The 20,647-nt window shown below is 35.0% G+C and overlaps 1 pseudogene; it reads left to right on the forward strand.

Annotated features, from left to right (window-relative positions):
- The first annotated feature begins 6,171 nt into the window (after nucleotides 1-6,171).
- The window catches only part of LOC113041156 (EEF1A lysine methyltransferase 4-like), a 38,800-nt pseudogene continuing 24,324 nt past the window's right edge, over nucleotides 6,172-20,647 (forward strand).

Below are 20,647 nucleotides of genomic sequence, written 5' to 3' on the forward strand. Positions count from 1 at the left end.
CAATACTGAAGAGCTGAAGATCATTGTCTTTTCATGTTTTCAACTTTGTAAAGTATGTATTACTGACATTACATTTTTTTCATTCATTCATATATTTATTCACTATATATTATTTTTTATCTTTTAATTTTGTTAAATAGCAAGAGCCAGAAAGCCCTGGTCAGAAACAGAGAGGAAAGTCATCGAACACTGTTTCAAGATCTACTTTGAGGAAATGAAGGCTCTGGAAAAGTGGACTGTGAAAGATGCATAAATGCAAACAGGATTCTAAAGGATAATGGAAGAGACCAGAAAACAGTTAATACTTTGTGCTCAACAGAATAATTCAGTTAAGAGATAGTTTGGGTCAACAGTACTGAGCCCATGAACCCTGAGAGCTATTTTTAGAGAGATTATGAGAATAAAGTTTGACTTGATTTCATTCAAAATGCTGTTTTGTTTTTTCACAATATACTTTTCAATGCAGGAAGTCTGCATATATATATATATATATATATATATTATATATATATATATATATATATATATATATATATATATATATATATATATATATGTATGTATGTATGTATGTATGTATGTAATGTATGTATGTATATGTATGTATGTATTACCTCCAAAGATCCAAATGGTTATCTGTTTTCTTGCCTTTACATTTAACAATTTACATTTCACATGAATGTTTAGAATATTCTGCCTATTTCTGAATGTAATGGCAATGTTGATAATAAAAATGGAGCCCCTAAATCAAGTGCTGCTCTGAAAAATGTCAGTGTGTTAAACGACTAAAGTGCCAATGCTTAAAGTATTTTATTGTAGCTGTCCATACAACACCTGACACTAAAACACACATGGTCAGAGGTCAGAACTCAAAATTATTTATTGATTGTTGCATTGAGAATTTTCAGTTGGATCTACAAATGTGCAAATGTTAAAAGACATTCAGTTCATTTAATTTACTGGAGCCAACTGAAGATTTTAATGCAGTAAATAAAAAAATAAAAGCACACTGGTCCCCTGTTAGATGGTGAAGTGTGACGCCTGATCGGCTGACCTTACATTTAACAATATTTCACATTCTCACCATCTCTGAATGCCTATGGCAAGGATGATAATATAATGTTACAATATATGTTGATTGTAACATTGATTTAGAAATTTAGCCAAGTGAATATTTTCAAAGTCAACATGAAATTCTGAAGAAATGTCAAAGCAACCAAAGAGATGTCGCAGTTTACCATTTAACAGGGGACCTAAGTGTTCAGATCAACATTAGCACTATTCCATCCATCCATCCATCCATCCATCCATCCATCCATCCATCCATCCATCTATCTATCTATCTATCTATCTATCTATCTATCTATCTATCTATCTATCTATCTATCTATCTATCTATCTATCTATCTATTAAAAAAATGCACAAATTGGCCTCCAAAATCAAACCGGTCCCCAGTTAGATGGTGAAGTATGACGTGATCTGTTTGGTTGCCTTTACATTTAACAAATTACATTTATTTATTTATTTATTTATTCCTGAATATAATGGCAATGTTGATAATACCCTACAAAAAAATGGAGCCTCTGAAAAATGTCAGTGTTAAACAGTTAAAGTGGCATAGTTAAAAGGTGTTTTACTGAACTCAATTGAAATTTTTCAATGCAGCAAGCTAACATATAATGTTGTTTCTTAAGTTAACATATAATTTTGTTTCTTAAGTTAACATATAACGTTGTTTTTTTAACTTAACATATAATGTTAATGTGTCTGTGATGTAAGAAGAGATGATTCAGTCTAACAGGCGTCACACATCACCATCTAACTGGGGACCAAACTCATTTTATCTAACACATGCACTCTTTACTGACAAAAGTATTGACATGCAATTGTTATCTTAAAGAGCTCTTTCTGCTCTTTTTAACCCATAAATTTGTTTTGTTGATGTAAATTAAACAAACTAATAATGCTTTACTTGAGAAATTAATGTAATTATTTTTCTTCTCGCCTTTTATTGTTTGATTAGCATTAATGCCAACACTTAACTCAATCCACAAAACAAGATTTTTACAGATAAAAAAAAAAGGAATCTTAATGACCAACTTCTGGTCTAAAAATGTTTGACTGGAAAAATCATCTTGTAATAAATATAATTTCAGTTCTACTTTCTGAGTATGAATTATCATATGCAGTAAAACAACAACACTCAAGCTCTGTAAAAGGTTTTGTTCAACTGACTGGATTCTCTCCTGCATGATTTTATGTGAGTCTCTTCAGACATTGGAACCGTACATGAATTATGAGCTTCTAGAATTGGGATCACAATGTGTCGGTCATCACCGATGAGACGTTGAGAGTGACCGACTGAAAGTGAACTTCTTTTCACAAACTGAACATACAAATAAACACATAACAAATAACATAATAGTCGTATTAAGTATAAACAATAAGTGCTCTCTATATATTCAAAGTTCAAATAGAGAAAGATAACAGATCTATAGATAACTACAAAACCTGTCATAGCCTACATACTAATAACAGTCTAGATATGTTATGAAGCCTAACTTGCGAGCATCAGGGAGTCACTCTCAAAATGCGGGGTATTAAAAATTGCTTTTAAATACGCGTACATGTTTCGATTTAATGATCGCGGGAACACTCAGCGGTGCTGAGCGTACATTATACATTACAAGACATTAATTTTGTCAGACACTCTACAACGAATCCTCCTTTGATGTTTCTTATCGGCCAATGAGGGTCATTTTTGTTTGTGTTGAACAGAAAAAAGTCAAATAATAAAAACAATTCCACACAGGCTAAACTGTACATACTAAACATACACGGCAACAGATCTGTGCATGTAGTGGTGATTTCTCTAGAGTAAAGCACACTGGTCCCCTGTTAGATGGTGAAGTGTGACGCCTGATCAGCTGACGCTACATTTAACAATAATTCACATGCTCACCATCTCTGAATGCTATGGCAAGGATGATAATATAATGTTACAATATATGTTGATTGTAACATTGATTTAGAAATTTAGCCAATTGAATATTTTCAAAGTTAACATGAAATCTTCAAGAAATGTCAAAGCAACCAAAGAGATGTCGCAGTTTACCATTTAACAGGGGACCTAAGTGTTCAGATCAACACTAGCACTATTCCATCTATCCATCCATCCATCCATCCATCCATCCATCCATCTATCTATCTATCTATCAAAAAAAAAAAAAAAAAATGGCCTCCAAAATCAAACCGGTCCCCAGTTAGATGGTGAAGTATGACGTGATCTGTTTGGTTGCCTTTACATTTAACAAATACATTTATTTATTTATTTATTTATTTTTTAATATAATGGCAATGTTGATAATACCATAAAACAATTGAGCCTCTGGAAAATGTCAGTGTTAAACAGTTAAAGTGGCATAGTTAAAAGGTGTTTTACTGAACTCAACTAAAATTTTTCAATGCAGCAAGCTAACATATAATGTTGTTTCTTAAGTTAACATATAATGTTGTTTTTTTTAACTTAACATATAATGTTAATGTGTCTGTGATGTAAGAAGAGGTGATTCAGTCTAACAGGCGTCACACGTCACCATCTAACTGGGGACCAAACTCATTTTATCTAACACATGCACTCTTTACTGACAAAAGTATTGACATGCAATTGTTATCTTAAAGAGCTCTTTATTTTACTTTATTTTTGCTATCCTCAAATTAACTATAGTGTCTTGCTTGTTTTGTCTTATTATCTGTGTGATTGCATTCATATATTGAGAAGTGTATTTGTATTAGTCTCAAGCCCCGAAAATATCTGCATGTCATACTAATTTATTAAACATTTTGGATTTCTATCAGAATATCTCTTCAATGGTGATATAGTGTGAATGTTTCAAAGTTTAGAGTTGCATTTAAATACAGTTAGATTGTAAAGAAACACTTGGTACAATTGCCCTAATGTTTGCACACACAGTTGCATTGCAATCTATGGAGGTCCTCTGTTGGATAGGTAGACGTCACTCAGGTCCCCACTTGGCATGTTTTTAAAAAAAAATTAAAAATGCATTTTTTCAGTTATATTATGAAAAAAGACCTCAAATGAAAATTTTGTATGTAATTTTTGTTTCTTAAAAATGACCAGAAACACTGGTCCCCTCTTGGTCAGTGTAGAGTGATAGTCCCCTCTTAGTAACATAGACGTGTATGTGTGTGTGTGTGTGTGTGTGTGTGAGCACAGACTGCAGCCTGGCAGGAGGGTGATTGGAAATACTGTCTTGGCTGCTATACCTCTTTATTCCCTTTATCTTTGGGTGAGTTCGAGCATCGCTATGCTTACTCAATTTATTTTGGCTTACCTTGATAACATACCACTGAAAATTATGTGTATAGTTATTAAGCTTATTTCAGCAAATGAAACTTTTTCAATAAAATAGCTTCTTTATGTCTTTAATTCATATTTATTTCAACTTCTGTATAATATGTTGAAAACAAGCAAACATGTAAATATGTAAGGACAATTTGCTGTTGTTTTTGGAATTGTGTGATTTCAGATGTGCCGCCCATGATCGGATGATCATAACAGCCAAGTTATTTATTTTGATATATATATCTTGATATCTTCACATATCTGTAACATTGAGTCAGAGGCGTTCAGATCCATGTGCAGCATTTATTAAACAGAATGGTCAGACAGGCAGAGATCAGGAATGGCGTCAGGTGTGTCAGGGATAACCAGAATCGTAACCAGAAACAAGCAGAGATCGGGACAAGCAGCAGAGAATACACAGTCCAAAGGTCAAATACAGGAATAACTAACACCGGGAAAAACACTCGGAAATGTCAGACAGGCTAAACAAGACTTCACACTGAGTGAGAGTGACTGCTTTTATGTGTGTGTAAATGAGGTGCAGGTGTGGCAAGGAAATTGGCTGATGAATGAGGTGCAGGTTTGGCAAGGTGATTGTGATGCAGTGACTCATTGGGAATGTTGTTAGGGTGTGGTGCAACAGCATGAGAGGTGCTAGTGTCCAATTGACATCTGGTGGTTGATGGATGGAATGGTCCTGAGTGGAGTGCCCTCTACTGAAGTTTATGGGCACTCCATCTAATGATCGTGACAATCTTGTTGAAAAGTTTGAGTTTTAATATTTTTGAAATAGGTCTTTCATATTTACCAAGTCTGCATTTTTTTAGCTAATATTATTAAATACTTTTACAATAAAAAAAAAGTTTTCTATTTTAATATATTTGAAAAGTAATTAATTCCTGGGATGCAAAGCTGAATTTTCAACAGCCGGATTATTCCAGTTTTCAGTGTCACATGATCCTTCAGAAATCATTTTAATATGCTGATATGCAGCTCAAGAAATATTCATAATATTATTGTTATTGCTCAGTTAATACAATTTTTTTTATTCATTTGTTTCCGTAATTCATTGATTTATTGAAATTTATATAGCACTTATTTGAAATTGAAATCTTTTATAAAATGCCTTTACTGTAACTTTGGAAAGATTTTATGCATATTGTATTAATAAAAGTGTTAAAATGTCCTCTTACTGACTGACCCCATTTATTTGTTTCTTACTTTATGTATAAAGACACATTTTCTGTTATACAGGCCTATATGCTTTCATATACATTGTATATGTATCAAAAGTGGAAGTTTTTTCATATTCGTGATTCTATATAAATGCAGAGAGACGCCAGTTTGTACTTAGTCTGCAAACTGTGGCTTTGACCTCTGAACTCTGTCTCAATGATTTGAAACATTTCACACTGAGAGTATGAACCTGACAGTCAATTTCACACACACCATTCCATCAATTATGTCTTGTTGCCGATTATGTCATGCATTGGTGTCCTCGTGACAAAAGTTACCTCTAAGTTCATTAGCAAAGAGTTAGTTTGGGTAAATGGTTCATCTGAGAATATTTCAGTGAGTGTGTGACAGATGATGTCAGTGTCTCTGTATGTGTGAGTGACACATCATGCTCATAGTGGAAAGAACATGTTTAGAGCTTTACGCACATGTGCTTGCCACTCCTCTCATCCTACATGTTTGCACTCTCGTGACCTAATTACAGCACTGCTGATGATGGTTATTTTCTCTCTCTCTCTCTCTCTGTTCTTGTGTGTTCATGTGTTTTTGTGTATCTGCTATTCCCAGCATGCTTTGGGAGGCTGGTAAACAAAGCCCTGTGGGAGTCGGTCTGCTGCGCTCTATCTCGCATCACCTAGGCAACAGAGCCGCTCCCTCTGTGAAGCTGACATTTCCGGGAACTATACGAGAGAGTGTGTGTGTGAGGGTCTTTATGGATAAAAACATTGAATGGTACACAGTGGGTTTTCTCTCATTTAGATGCTGATCTGTATTGCTTCTTGCGTTTCTGTCTAGTACTTTCATTACAGACCTGCAGAAGAACTGCTTTGTTTCTATCTGTTGTGTGAACAATCACAATAGGTTTTTCATTGGCCAAGCATGACATTTGTATTTGTGGTTCTTGGCTGGTTTTGCTTCGTGATCCAATGGAAATACATAATGGCACTATTATTGTTTATCGTAGAACACACAAACGCACACAAAAAAAAAAAACATTAAAATGTATATTACCATATACTGCATACTAGGCTCAGCTTTATGAAAATGACACCGGTTTAAATTCATTTCAATTGAAATTAATTAGGTAAAATTAACTTTGTGATTGCAATTTACGTGTAAATCCAAATGTAATGTAGTATGTACTTTGTGTAGATTTTGAGGATGAAGGCATGTTGTGTAACCTGTTCCTGTTGGTACTGGTCTAATTTGGTTAGGTTCTACCTAATTGTGGGTGATATGAGGGATATACTTTTTTTTTTTTTGGTATTAAGTTGTTGTAATGAAAGTTACGGCATACATTTAAAAAAATATATTTGGATGCATTTTAAAAAATAATTGTAATTGATTCTACACACTTGAAGAATTATATTGCAAGTAGATTCCACTTTAATAATCAGACAGTTATTTTCAAGTAATCTCAAAATAATGGGCAAAAAAAACATGTTATATATACATATATATATATATATATATATATATATATATATATATATATATATATATATATATATATATATATATATATATATATACACACACACACACACACACACACACACACACACACACACACACACACACACAATCTGGCTGACATCATTGTGTTACTAGTTTATTTTGAAAGGCTTGTTGTAGTCATATCTTAATTCTGCTGGTGTTGTGTAATACTTTAAAGTTTCATGCTCCACTTGGTATGACATCATTGTGCTAAATCATTTACACTGTCTCTGCAGCACTGGGGCATTATAGGAAGCATGGATGAGCCACATTCGGCTCCTCAAGGATAAAAACTTCCACTGATCCTCACTCACAGTATGGGTGAAACTGTTTAGCTGCCTGAGATTTGCAACATTTTCTAATTTTAACATTTACTTTCAGAAAAAAAAGAAAGAGAGATGATTTCGTGAAACTGGACCCTGACTGGTGAAAGAGTTTATACAGTGAATCCAAGAGACTGCTTTCTGTTCCAGAGACATATTACCTAGAGATCTGTGTATGACACGTTCTGCTCGAGTCTCTGGGTCTTGTGATGTTTGTCCGAAGTGTCTCGTGACCATCTGAAACGCTGGAATCATTTTTTCCGTCTCCCTATGTGGAGAAGGAGAGAGTGAGAGAGCAAGGAATGATGGAATGCTATGTGTGATATGTCAGACTAACTTTAGCATTCTGTCCCGTTAGTAAGTGTCTCCTCCGCTCTGGAAATTCCCTGGTCCTTGTTGCCAGAATGAAAGCACTGAAGAGGGAGATCCAGACCGAGGCAGGGATAATAAAGGTCAGAGGCCATGTGTAGCTGGTGATGTCATGGAGAGAGCGGAAACAAGGAGTGTTTATGAGTGGAGATAGGGCAGCGGTTGGCATCTCGGGAACACTCACTCCCTCTGTCTATTTGTTTCTCTCTTTTCTTTCCCTCTGAACACACAAACAGCTGAGTCTCATGTTCAAGGTTTCTGTGCACACCATAAACATTTAAAAAGATATTAGACTTAAATAGAAAATAGAAATCCTAAATAGAAAACCTTCTCTGCCATTAATCTAAACAGTCTTGCCCCAAAATCCAAAAGTTATTGTCCAAGCAAACAGACTGCAATTCCACGTGATATTATTATTTTTAATGGCAAGTCACAGTTTTATTTTAGTGACAATAACAAACTATTTGCACAGAAATTAAGGGTTGTTTTACTGAAGTGGACTTGGGTTTTGATATGCTCAAAAAACAACAACAACAACACTTTTTTTGTATGTTGTCACAGACTGGCACACTTGCACAGAATGGTTTTGTAATGAGATCTGGGAGAAGAGTGGCAGCATGAGCGAGATAAATGCTCTATAAAGAGCTATAAATAGAGTTTGAGACACTCTGGTTTAAACGTACTGTTAGGTGCCTCCAGGGAAGCGCCTGTCGTCCTGCTGAGACTGCAGCATGCGAGCTTCCAGATAACACTGAGAGTGCAGCAACGTTCCTGTGAAAAATTACTTCATAACTATATCTTTACATGCAGTGTTAAGTGAGAAGAGCGATGTGTTGACTACAGACAGAGGTGAAGAAGTGTAAAAAAAAAAAAAATTGGAAAGAAAGAAAATACGTTTGATTAAACGCCCTCTGTGAAATTGCTTGTTAAGAACTCTTTAATTAGACTAATGAAGGAGGCGATAATTAAAGTTGCTCTCGCCTCAAGAGCTGAGACTCCCGACCCCGTGCCACTACAGGAAGTCACAACATATGACTTCCTGTCATTCACACCTCTGGTTAGATTGATGATTTTTAATCATCTGACAGCGTTTTATTCAAAATGTCACCTGGTTAGCACATTTTAATATAAGAGTGTTCAAGACTCTCACTTTCATCATTTTTTGGCCAACACTAGCTTAGCATTATCATTCACACAGAGGATGTTTTCTTACTTTCAGTCCAGAAAGTTTTTCCCGTTATTTTTCTGTGCTCTTATGTGTCAGACAGATGTCTGTGACATCATGCTGTTTCACTTTTAAACATGTCTTTCAGTTCTATTCTGTTGTGCTTGGTCTTACAGTTTTTGAATGAAGTAGAGAGTTGACAACCACATTTATTTGCAAGAGTAATTCTGAAATGACCAGTAATATAACTCTCAAACTGTTTTTCACTCGCCAGACTCTCTGTTTCTTTCTCAGGTTGTGGTAATAGTGCTCTGAGCTACTGTATGTACTAGGCTGGCTACACCTCCATCACTGATGTGGATTACTCCAGCATTTGTGTGGAGAGTTTGGTGGAGAGACACAAGGACTACACTCAGCTCAGCTGGCTGTGCATGGACGCCTGGTGACTGGCCTTCCCTGATGGTGTGTTTGATGTGGTTTTGGAGAAGGGAACCCTGGATGCCATGCTGGTGGAGGAGAGCGACCTGTGGAAGGTCTCTAAGAATACTGCCAAACTGCTGCCCCAGGTTCTCTTGGAGGTGAGGAACAACACTGAGTCTAATATTTTTACTTTAAAGGGGTCATATGATGCGATTTCAGTTTTTTCTTTCTTTTTGGAGTTTTACAAGCTCTTGGTGCTTAAAGAAGATCTGTAAAGTTGCAAAGACTAATGTCTCAAATCCAAAGAGATATTCTTTATGAAAGTCAGGACTCCATCATGCCCTCCTAAAATGGTTAGTTTAAACACTTCTCCACATCTCTTCGCCACTATGTGGAAATATTTACACAATGCCGCCCAAATGTTCGACTTTTAGCTCCCTTAAAAAAATGCCTGTATTTTTTGTGGATCTGTATTTAAGTAGACGTGTACTTGGAAACAGCCACCCATATGAGTCAATCTTTACCTCTTGGGTAGAGATTAATTCTAAATTTGAATAACTTCAACATCTGTCTCATCCCTTAATGAAGACTGGAAGAAAATGACAGCACAGATGACGTGCTACGAGCATCTGACTCATGTTTACTCATATAAGGGGCCACAGATGTAAAGTGTTTTTTCCGTTTATCCTTAAATGAGTCATTTGAACCTTGAGTTGCTTTCACTCAATCTCACAATGCACTACTGCAAGAATTATTCATCATATGTCACAGCACAGAAACAACAGTGTGTGTGTATTTTTATTTTTTTTGCATGTTAAAAGCCTGCTAATAGATGTTTTGACTATTAAAACTCCTAGGAAATATGTCCGTACAATCTAACCTTTCATCACAGCAGAAATCACAGAGCCATTTATATTTAATCTCTTTCTCTCATGTTAATAGTGTAACAGTCAGTTCAGTTTCCTCCCCTCATAGTTTATTCATCAGTATGTCAGGGCAGCACAGATTAGGTCTGCAGTGTGTGTGTGTGTGTGTGTGTGTGTATGTGAGAGAGTGTGTTCTCGACATTTTCAGGACCACATTAGTGTCATTCACATTCCAGAGGCTTGATTTACATGATGACCGCAACATTTAAAAATATACATCCAAAAATACATGCATCTTGTGTTGTTTTTACAACTATCTAGCCTCAAGAAGGAAAGAGGGAGGTTATGAGCTAGAGAAAACAATCACACTGAGCACAGCTTTCTCCTTAGCAAAGCCTGTTAAGTTGTTTTATGCTTTCGGTTATGGAGAAACAAGGTCATCTCTCCTTCTGTTCTGGTGTAATTTGCAGCTTTAGCTATTAACTCAGTACTGAGAGGATAGAGGAGTCCGGATGTTAAGGTATATATGGTAAATAAGTTACAGATTCTGATTCATGTTTTCAAACATCTTGTTAATCTGTTTTTTCAAACACCCTTCAACAACTGATTTGTGTTTTTATGCCTCTGCACATTAAGCTGGGAAAGAAAAATATTACACACTTTATCCTTAACGGTGTCATTATTAAAGGGATAGTTCACCCAAATATGAAAAGGGTCATCATTAACTCAAAAAAGACAGAAAGACACTAAATATGATATTTTGATATACTGGCAAATAAACAGTTGATGGCAGCCATTGACATCCATTGTATTTTTTCCCCTCCATGCTATGGATGTCAATGGTTGCTATTAACCTTTTGACTACAAACATTCTTCAGAAAATTTTCTTTTGTGTTCTACAGAAGAAAGACACAGTTTTGGAATAATGTACGGGAGAGTAAATTATGACAGACTTTTCATTTTTAGGTGAACTATCACAAAAATGTATGGACTTTTTCGAGGTCATTTATGACTCTGATAACTCCACTTCAGGTTGATGCACAAGATTAAAACACCTAAACTCTGAGCGGAGTTTTGCAGTCGTGTTATTGTCTCGCAACTATTAGTCATTGATCAAAGCTTCAAGTGTATTCAGTCCACTGATGGGTGAAGAATATCAAGTTTGATATCACCACTTTATGATATGTGCTCATAATAGAACTTTCTAAAAGTTAAAATGAGAATGTAAAAGTAAAAAGAGCCTTGCAGCAGGTTGATCTGTAAACTGGAGGTCTTCCATCAGCATGTGTCCTTGAGCACGACACCGTGCCTTTAGTTATTCCTGTGAGACTCTGCGTCTTGACACATGATAGTGAGTAGAATATAATGTTCAGTTTTTGTTTGTGCCTAGGGCTTTTTCACATGTGTTTTGCTTTTTCATGTCTATTTTTTAATTCAATTACTTTACATTCTTTAGGGTTAAGGTAAATATTAAATAGAATTTATATATACATCGGGGAATCGAACCCCCAACCTTGCGCTTGCTTGCTTGCTAGCATATTTTATGCAAATTAAAGATTAAGTCTGGAAAAGTCTTGAGTTTATGCTTAAAACAAAAAGTATAATATATCTGGTAATGGTAATGAAAACTAGTTAAATGCTAGCATGTTTGTGTGTGTGTGTGTGTGTATGTATATATATAGACACACACACACACAATAGTGTACAAAGCAGTGCTCCAATGGTGCGTCAATGTACATATATACAATAGTAAATTGAGGTTTTGTGTGTGTATATATATATACAATGATAATTAAACGTTGATATATTTAAAGAGCATTTAATGAATATACTACAGTATCTCAATCCTCCCCTCATGACATACAAACACTCACATTCATAACATTCTGGCATATTAAAACACTCTTAAACACTCAAAAACATTAAACCATCACTGTGCCCACTCTCTGTCTGTCTCTCTCTCACACACACATATGTAGTTGTGTATGATTTAGGTTTCAGCCTGACACGTTCCATCAATCACCCACATCCGTTTCCATAGAAACGCTGTCTGCATACACAGGGCTCCCTCCTCATACACACACACACACACACACACAGATTGCTTCAGTGAGTGTCACACTTGTCTGTGGTGAAGAAGTGGGAGCTTTGTCTGATATTGTGTGGATTCACTCTGCTGACCCAGGATACAAACAAGTCTTCAGTCTATCTTCTCATGTTTACCTAGCTGTCTGAATGAAGTTTTACCATAGACATGTCTTTTTATAAGGTTAATTGTATTTTCTACGGGCTAACCCATATCATAATATTAATCAATTTTACCAACCATCAGTTCTTCCAGGCTTTTAAGCAAAGGCCCCTATAGTACACAATAGTTTGTTATGTGTGTTTGTGTGAATTAAAGGAGTGTATGAAATACATTTACCCACATACAATATTGAAGCTTTGACAACATTAATTTTGAAATGCAACATATAAAATGGCAATGTTTTGAAAAAAAAGTGGAAATTCTAATTTTATATTATAATTTGTGTTTGCCATCTTTACATTACTATTTAATTTAAACAATAATTTGTTAATTATCAACACTGCATTTTATTGATTGATTTCTGTATAGATTTAGTTTTTCAAACAGTACCTGTTGCACTTTCGGTGTGTACAGAAAAAAATTCTCTGCCCTGATGAAAAGAATAGATTTGTAAATACTATTTCAAATCTGACTTTTGCATTTTTTTTTTAAATGAAAATTATATCTATATTTATTATTTTAAGTATTTCTGTATTTCAGGTTTGTTCTCAAGGTATCCCTAAGTATCCACACACACAGGAAATTCTCTATTAATCACTTTAGAAAATTAATCTGTGCTCTGCACCAGAATAGAAAAGAATCTTCTTAAGTAAAGATGCTGCATAGCAACTTTCTATTAAATGATCAACAATCAGTCCAATTGAATGTATCAGGCACACACTATTGGTTTTACTTGTAATTTGCATACACACACTCACAGGTCAGGAGTATTGAAGTTCAGTGCTGTCTGACTGATCAAAAACAAAGCTTGCTTATGTCTCAACCTTATTAAAGTGGTGAAGGATGCCCACACACACACTCTCTTACTGTTCCTTTGTTCTTGTCTTTGGTTTTAGCTAATACCTAAAGCTTCCTAATTACCATGCCTAGGACCCGGTTATATAATACTTCAACAGAAAGAGGGAAGCAGCTGAGGATTGGATGGTAAAATTGCATATCAACTTTAATTTTCTGTCTGGTCGTTTTCTTCATTTTCCCTCTCCTTCCTTTGCCCTCTGGCTCTTACACTCACTCTGAAAAGTAAATGAGAAAAAGAGTAGAGAGCGAGGATAGAGAGAATGAGCCTCCTATCAGATTTCTTTGCTTTTTAATGAGGACCGTGGATGAAATAACAGGGTTGTAAATTGATTATATATTTTAATTATATATATTACATGATATGCCGATGCCAGTATTTGCATCCCGTGGATTTTTTTTTTCAGAGAAAAAGTCCCATATTAAATTAAAAGAACAGATTTAAATTGACAAATATAATTATGGTATCAATATCAATCCACTAAGTCTGTATCTTCTATTTTCATGGTCTCTTTCCTGACCATGTGAGTTAATACACACTATTATACAAAATCTAACAGAATGCTTAAAAAAAAAAGATTCTTATGTTGCTGTCCATGTGGGTGAGCTCATTGAGCTGTCAGTTCATCAAAGTGTTGATAGCTCCCTTGTTAGTATCAAACATACACAGCAGCGTTCTAACAAGAGCTGGAGTTATGTAATACTGCAGTCATGATTTCTTGGTCTCAGACAGTCAGAATTCTGCTCATATCAATCATATCAATCACTGCAAAATGAAATTTGGGATGTGATGGTCTCAGTGTGTGGGATATTCTGAAGTATGAGACACGTTAACTTACCTCACTCTCAATGTTTGTAGACAGTGCATGTCATTTCAAAGTTATCATCTAAGTGTCTGCATGTATTGGAACGGAGTTCTGCATCAGAATTTAATTGAGAATTCATATTCGATTATGGAATTTTTAATGGAATTTGATTTCAGGTTGCAATTGGGATGCAGATTTGTTAAAATGCATTAAAATTTGAGAGGTCACATAACTGTTTGCGATAAGACATTTTGAATGATGACTTGACAAAGTTTGACAGAAGTTTGAAAGTTCATAGGCTTTACAGACAAACTGATGGATGGTTGGAGGATGGATGAATGAATATATTAATATGTAGACTATTAATATGTAGACTGTATGAACAGATGGATTTATAAATATGATGAATAGGTAAATGGATGGATTGATGGATGCATGAAAGAAGAAATTGATTTGATTGATTGATTGATTGATTGATTGATTGATTGATTGATTGGTTGGTTGGTTGGTTGATTGATCAGTAAGTTATTAGGACCAGGATTGAAGAAGACTTTCCACATAATGCATTACCTGTGTTGAAATTCTTTAAAATGCAATTCAGTAAAATGCTTCCTGTTATTTGAATTCATATTCCAGTTGAACTTCCTGTTGCAAATTTAATTCAAATTCACAAGCACGGGTTAATAAATTTAGACCAGCATAATCCAGAAATAAAATCTGTGATGTGTGGTTGCACACCACCATATTATTGATCTTATTATATCCTAGTAAGTTCTCCTTCTTTGGCAAAACTGACAACTAAAGGCATTAATTAAACAACAATAAGTTATTCACAGTAAACACTGAATTAGTGCATTTCAAATGTATTTCCAGCACTTTCTCTCTTACGTATACACAGACATTGTTCGGGGACAAAGCAGTAATGTTACTGCCCATGTGTCCCAGACCGCTCTTGTTTCTGGTTTGTTCTGTGTGTGTTTTCATGTGTGAATGCTTGTGTGTCTGTGTGTGAGAGAGAGAGAGTTGCAGATGGGGATTTGGAGAGATGATTTTGGGACCTGTGTATTTTGTCTTATTAAAGATTTAGGCGCTCCGCTGACTGACTGCAGGCTTTACATAAACACTGACCCGAACTGCTGTCACATACAGATTAAAATTACATCATCTGACACCAACACCCTGGCAGAAAACGTAAATAGTTTTGTGGGATGCTGTATACATACTGCTTTGAAATAAATGTGTTCATGTGAAAGCATCTGTTCCTGTCACCCAGTAAGTCCTGAGAAAATTCCAGAAACTACCCCACAGCAACCAACCCACATCAAACTCTTCCTGCCTGGAAGGCAGAATGATGTTCAAGACATCATGAAGATCCTGTATCCTTGTAAAGTAATGTTAAAGGGGTCATATTTTACTATTTTGTTTCCTTTAATTTTTCACATATCCATTTTCCACCATTTTAATACTGTGCCTTTAAGATAGACTGATAGAACAATAGACAGAACAATAGATATATGAATGGACAGAAAGGCAGAATGATAAATTGACGGATGGATATGGATGGATGGAAAGACTGAATGACAGAAGGATGGCTAGATAGACAGACAGAACAATAGAAAGACAGATAGATGGATGGAGGGCTGGATGGGTAGAAAGGGAGAATGATAGAACAATGGAAGGACTGACAGAACAAAAGATGAATGTATGGATAGACAGATAGACAAAATTACAGAACAAGACATGAATGGATGGATGATTAATCAATAAAAGAATGATAAAACAATGGATGATGGATAAACAGACATAATGATATAAGTATTGCTGGATGAATGAATGGATATGATAGAATGATGGACGGATAAATTGATAGACAGACAGAACAATAGAATGATAAATAAATAGGGAAAAAAACACTTTGTGCTAAACTCAAACCACTTTCTTTTGCGATTGTTAATAATTATCTTAACACCCCCCCCCCCTCCAATTATGCACAATTATATGATTAGTTGCATTGTATTTCACTGTAGAGGTAGAAATCAAGAAGGATATTTTATAGACAGAATGAAAAAAGAAATGAAGAGAGCAGATAGAGAAAATGCAAAATGGAGGCATTATTAGAGGCCAAGTAAAGAAAATGAAAGCTATTTCATGTAGTGGAAAAGAGAGACATATGGAGAGTAGGACAGAGAAACACTATTTCTGTTTGTGTGTGTGTGTATGTGTGTGCCTGAGGCAGATTAGACAAGCTGTGTTTCTCTCCTCATACATTCACCTCTCATTCCAAACGCAGATGGATGACAGTATGTCCACTTCCATCACACACGCGCACATATATATACCATGTAAACAAATATCTGCAGTTGAAGTGTGATGTTATTGCTTCCAGTGGTTGATCAGAGATGTGAGATGCAATGCACCACACATGGTGTGTGTGTGTGTGTGTGCGTGTGTCCAGATCTACTCCCTGAGGAAAATGTTTATTGCTCAGAGATTGCTCGTTCATAGCTAATAGTTCAGGAAAGTTTTTAGTTGTTACTTTAGATATGAGCTCAGATAATTTTCCACAAAAAGCCAGTTTTCCATTCCACTGCTCTGCTTTTCCATTGTTTTTCTATGTAAACATTCTAGATGGACATGTTTAACTGTCATATGGTATTCTGAAGACACCGTGCTCAAATTAAAGCATTTAATATTTTAATAAACTCATTTCTAGACAAAGCGTCTTGTGATTTTTATTTATTTATAAAAAATGCATTATGTGTGAATGGCCCCTTGGAGTATAGAGCTGTAAAATTCATGCAGATAATTTGGCCTTTTTAAATTTGGAAGATTTTGATGAATTTAATTCATCATGAAATCTCCTTTTGATTGAAGTAAATGAGCAAATCTGAACTCAATTTAAGGCAGTCAGGACAGTTGACATTTAATATTATTAATTAGCTGTACGTAATAGGATTTGCTTCAGGAACCAGATTATTTTCTGGTCTTCTGAATGGCGACCTAGTATGTTGGGTGACCAAAATGATCATGTTCATAAAGCATTTAAATGTTTTAAAGCTGCGGTAACTTTTGACGCTCTAGCGGTTAATAAACAGAACTGCTTGCGTCTTGCGGAAGAACTACTTCTCTCTGCTTATGTCTTCGCGGTACCCCCGAAGCAATCTAAAATAGTCTGAATATAAACACTTATTATAGGTGCACCCTAGTGATTCAGGACAAGCTAAAAACACGGTTTGGAAAATGGATTCATGGTGTACTCGCTTATTATATACATTTTTCTACATTTTGAACACAAACAAAGTTACGGACCGCAGCTCTGATTGGTTGTTTCTTACCGGGAGTGGTCCATGACTGCAAATGGCAATAGGACCACTGGGAGGAGCCAGAGGAGCTTGATTTTTTTCACAGATTATCTGTCTCATATTCTACTGTCAGGACATAATGACAGGTTTAACAAATATGTAAAAAGTATATTTTTACAAAAGTTACCTACTGCAGCTTTAAAGGGATAGTTCACCCAGTAGTTAAACTAAGTAGGACCAACAATATACATAATGTGAAATTAATATATAGTTTACTCACAAATGCTTATGTGTTTGTGTCTCATATAGTGATCTACTGAAAATTCAGCATCATATATAATCGATCAATCAGTGTTTTAACCACTGAAAGAAATCAGTGGCTTGTAAATTATGTCACATATCACATTTTTTTTTTTTTTAAGTCCAATTATCTGGGCTATGCTAGTCACATTAACTTCTTATTACTGAAAGTCAATGCTATTTTCTAATTTGTTTCTCATGTAAAAGATTATATTTAAAATATAACTGAGAAATCCATTAGGTTCATGAGCTATGAAAGAGCAACTTTTGTGCCACAAAGCAAATTAATTTCCCTCTGGGTTTTGATTAGCACATGTACTCTGTACAAACACTTCACCTTCCTAAAAGTCAAGTATGTGCAAATCAGGATGTGCATTAACAACCGTTTTATTCATACACGCTCATCTGCACACACTTTTTCTCTATTTCCCGGCTAGTTTGATGGTCATTGCAGATCCTTGTGTTTTGATTGGTGATTAGCCCGTAAAATGGCTCGAGTGCTCATTATATTTCTAGATACACACACATTCTCATTTATCTCATCACTCTGATTTCCTCTTTTGTCCCATCTTCTCTGTCTCTCCTCTTTCTTCTTGGTTTTCTTTTTTGGGTGGCACTACTGCTTTAATCCTTCTTTCAGGATTTATCTCCACTCATGAAATGACAAAATCCCTCCTTTCTTTTCTCTTATTTTTCCTCCTGTCATCCGTTCAGCACCTGATTAGGAAGAATTACTTGGCATGTCAGCTCATTTTTTCCTGTTCATTGTACTTTTCCTTTGTGTGTGATAAGAAATAACTAGCACACATAGACTGGATTTGCTTTCCAATAATCAAATGTTTCCTATTGTGAATATGAGTGTAAAATTACAAGAATTATCTTTAATAATTCTTATTATGAATTAATATTTAATTATTTTTATGTTAGATTAGAGATTATAGCTTTGAACCTTAGTATTTTTTCAATTTCGACATATTATGGACAGTATGGGTTTTATATATACAGTACTGTATGAACAACATATTCATAAGGTAAAATATTAAAACATGACAGTTAGGTTTATTTGAAGAATATAAAGGCATCACCACTGTTTTGAAGTATTGTTTTTCTGGCACGCTGAAAAAAAATGGCGTAGAAGTAATTTTAACTCAAAAACTGCTAATAATTTAACAAATTGAATTATACATGAAATTTTGAAGTAGAAAAGCTGAAAACTTGTATCTTATTGAATCTTTTTTACAGATACTATATATATATTTATCTATCTATCTATCTATCTATCTATCTATCTATCTATCTATCTCTCTCTCTCTCTCTCTCTCTCTCTCTCTCTCTCTCTCTCTCTCTCTCTCTCTCTCTCTCTATATATATATATATATATATCAGTGGTGTCAAAAGTACTGGCATTCATTACTCAAGTAGAAGTATAGATACTAGGGTTTAAAAAGACTTTTGTAGAAGTTGAAGTATCAACTCAAGCTTTTTACTCAAGTAAAAGTGTAAAAGTACTGGTTTAAAAAACTACTTAAAGTATAAAAGTAAAAGTAATGTAAGGGGAAAAAAATGCCATTAAGAACAAAACTTAGGCCGCACCACAGGGGCCTATTGTGCACTACCCCACCGTCTCAAAAAAAACATTTTTCTAAAGGCCATAGGCCATAATGACTATAATGTTATATTAAAATGTTCATGCTGAAAAATTTGGGATGCACTAGGCTTCCTGTTTCAGCCGCATATATGAAAATACAAAAATGGTGTGCACATCCCAAACATCCAATTAGGACGCAGGTGCAAGACAACTAAATGATATAGACAAATAAAGAAGTGAAGTCTGAACACTGAAAACTACTGCTCCAGAGGAATTTAATCAAGCAACGTTTCGACCTTCAGGACTTCATCAGCCGCATATATGCCCATTTAAAATGAACGCACTTTAGTACAATGCAAATACATTAAAGGACTAGAGATATGATGACTAGTTGCCAATAAGTATTGTTATGGTGCAAAAAGTCAAACTTCAGAGGCTTGTCATCAATAACTTGTGATTAATCAAAAACTAAAACTGAAAAAGAAATCATAATCCTGATGCTTTCTTGATTGATAGCTTCTTGTATTTGGTACATACGTCTGCTATGTCCAGTGTCCGGGGGGGAACGAGTTACAAAGTTGGTATAGCTTACTTATCACAACATTGTCAATCACATCGTCAATCGAAAACGCTAATTTATTAAAACGTCTCGCTACCGAACTACCTACAGTAGCTTAATTTGTGGAGGACGAAGAAAAAGCACTCATTTGGTAAATGAGCCAGTGAGAAATAATAAGTTTTAAGTAGGGTCCAGTGCCTTTTCAATACTTTTAAAACGGTACCGGCTCCTAAACGGTGCCTGAACTGATACTTTAAAAAAAAGAACCACAAAAAAACTATGGATAACTTTAAAGAACATTACAAATATTTAAAATAAATCCATAGCTTGTTGTGCAAGTTGTGCTTCCCTTAATCTAAGGCTAATAAATGTATTTCACAATCTGGGTCATTATTTAATACAAAACCACACATAATGTTTCTACTGTATCTCTGCCACTCACTCTGATTTAGTTAAGATGAGTGCTGTCTGTCACTGTCTTAAATCAGTTCTGTGAATTACTGTATGGTCATTCCTTATAAAGTAGCAACAATGTCGTTTTTAAAATACAGTACTGTGCAAAAGTCTTATGGAAAAATTTGTATTTTCTCCCCAAAAAGGGTTTTAAGCCAGTTATTTATATCTTTTGCTGTAGTGTGTCAGTAGGAAATATCAATTTGCCATTAATTTTAATAATAATCTAGTGCGATTTTGAATGCACAAGCAGTCTGACAATGGCAAAATGAATGTTTGGAAATGTAAACTGA

This window comes from Carassius auratus, chromosome 2 (genome assembly GCF_003368295.1).
Source record: "Carassius auratus strain Wakin chromosome 2, ASM336829v1, whole genome shotgun sequence".
In the NCBI taxonomy this organism is placed as follows: Eukaryota; Metazoa; Chordata; class Actinopteri; order Cypriniformes; family Cyprinidae; genus Carassius; species Carassius auratus.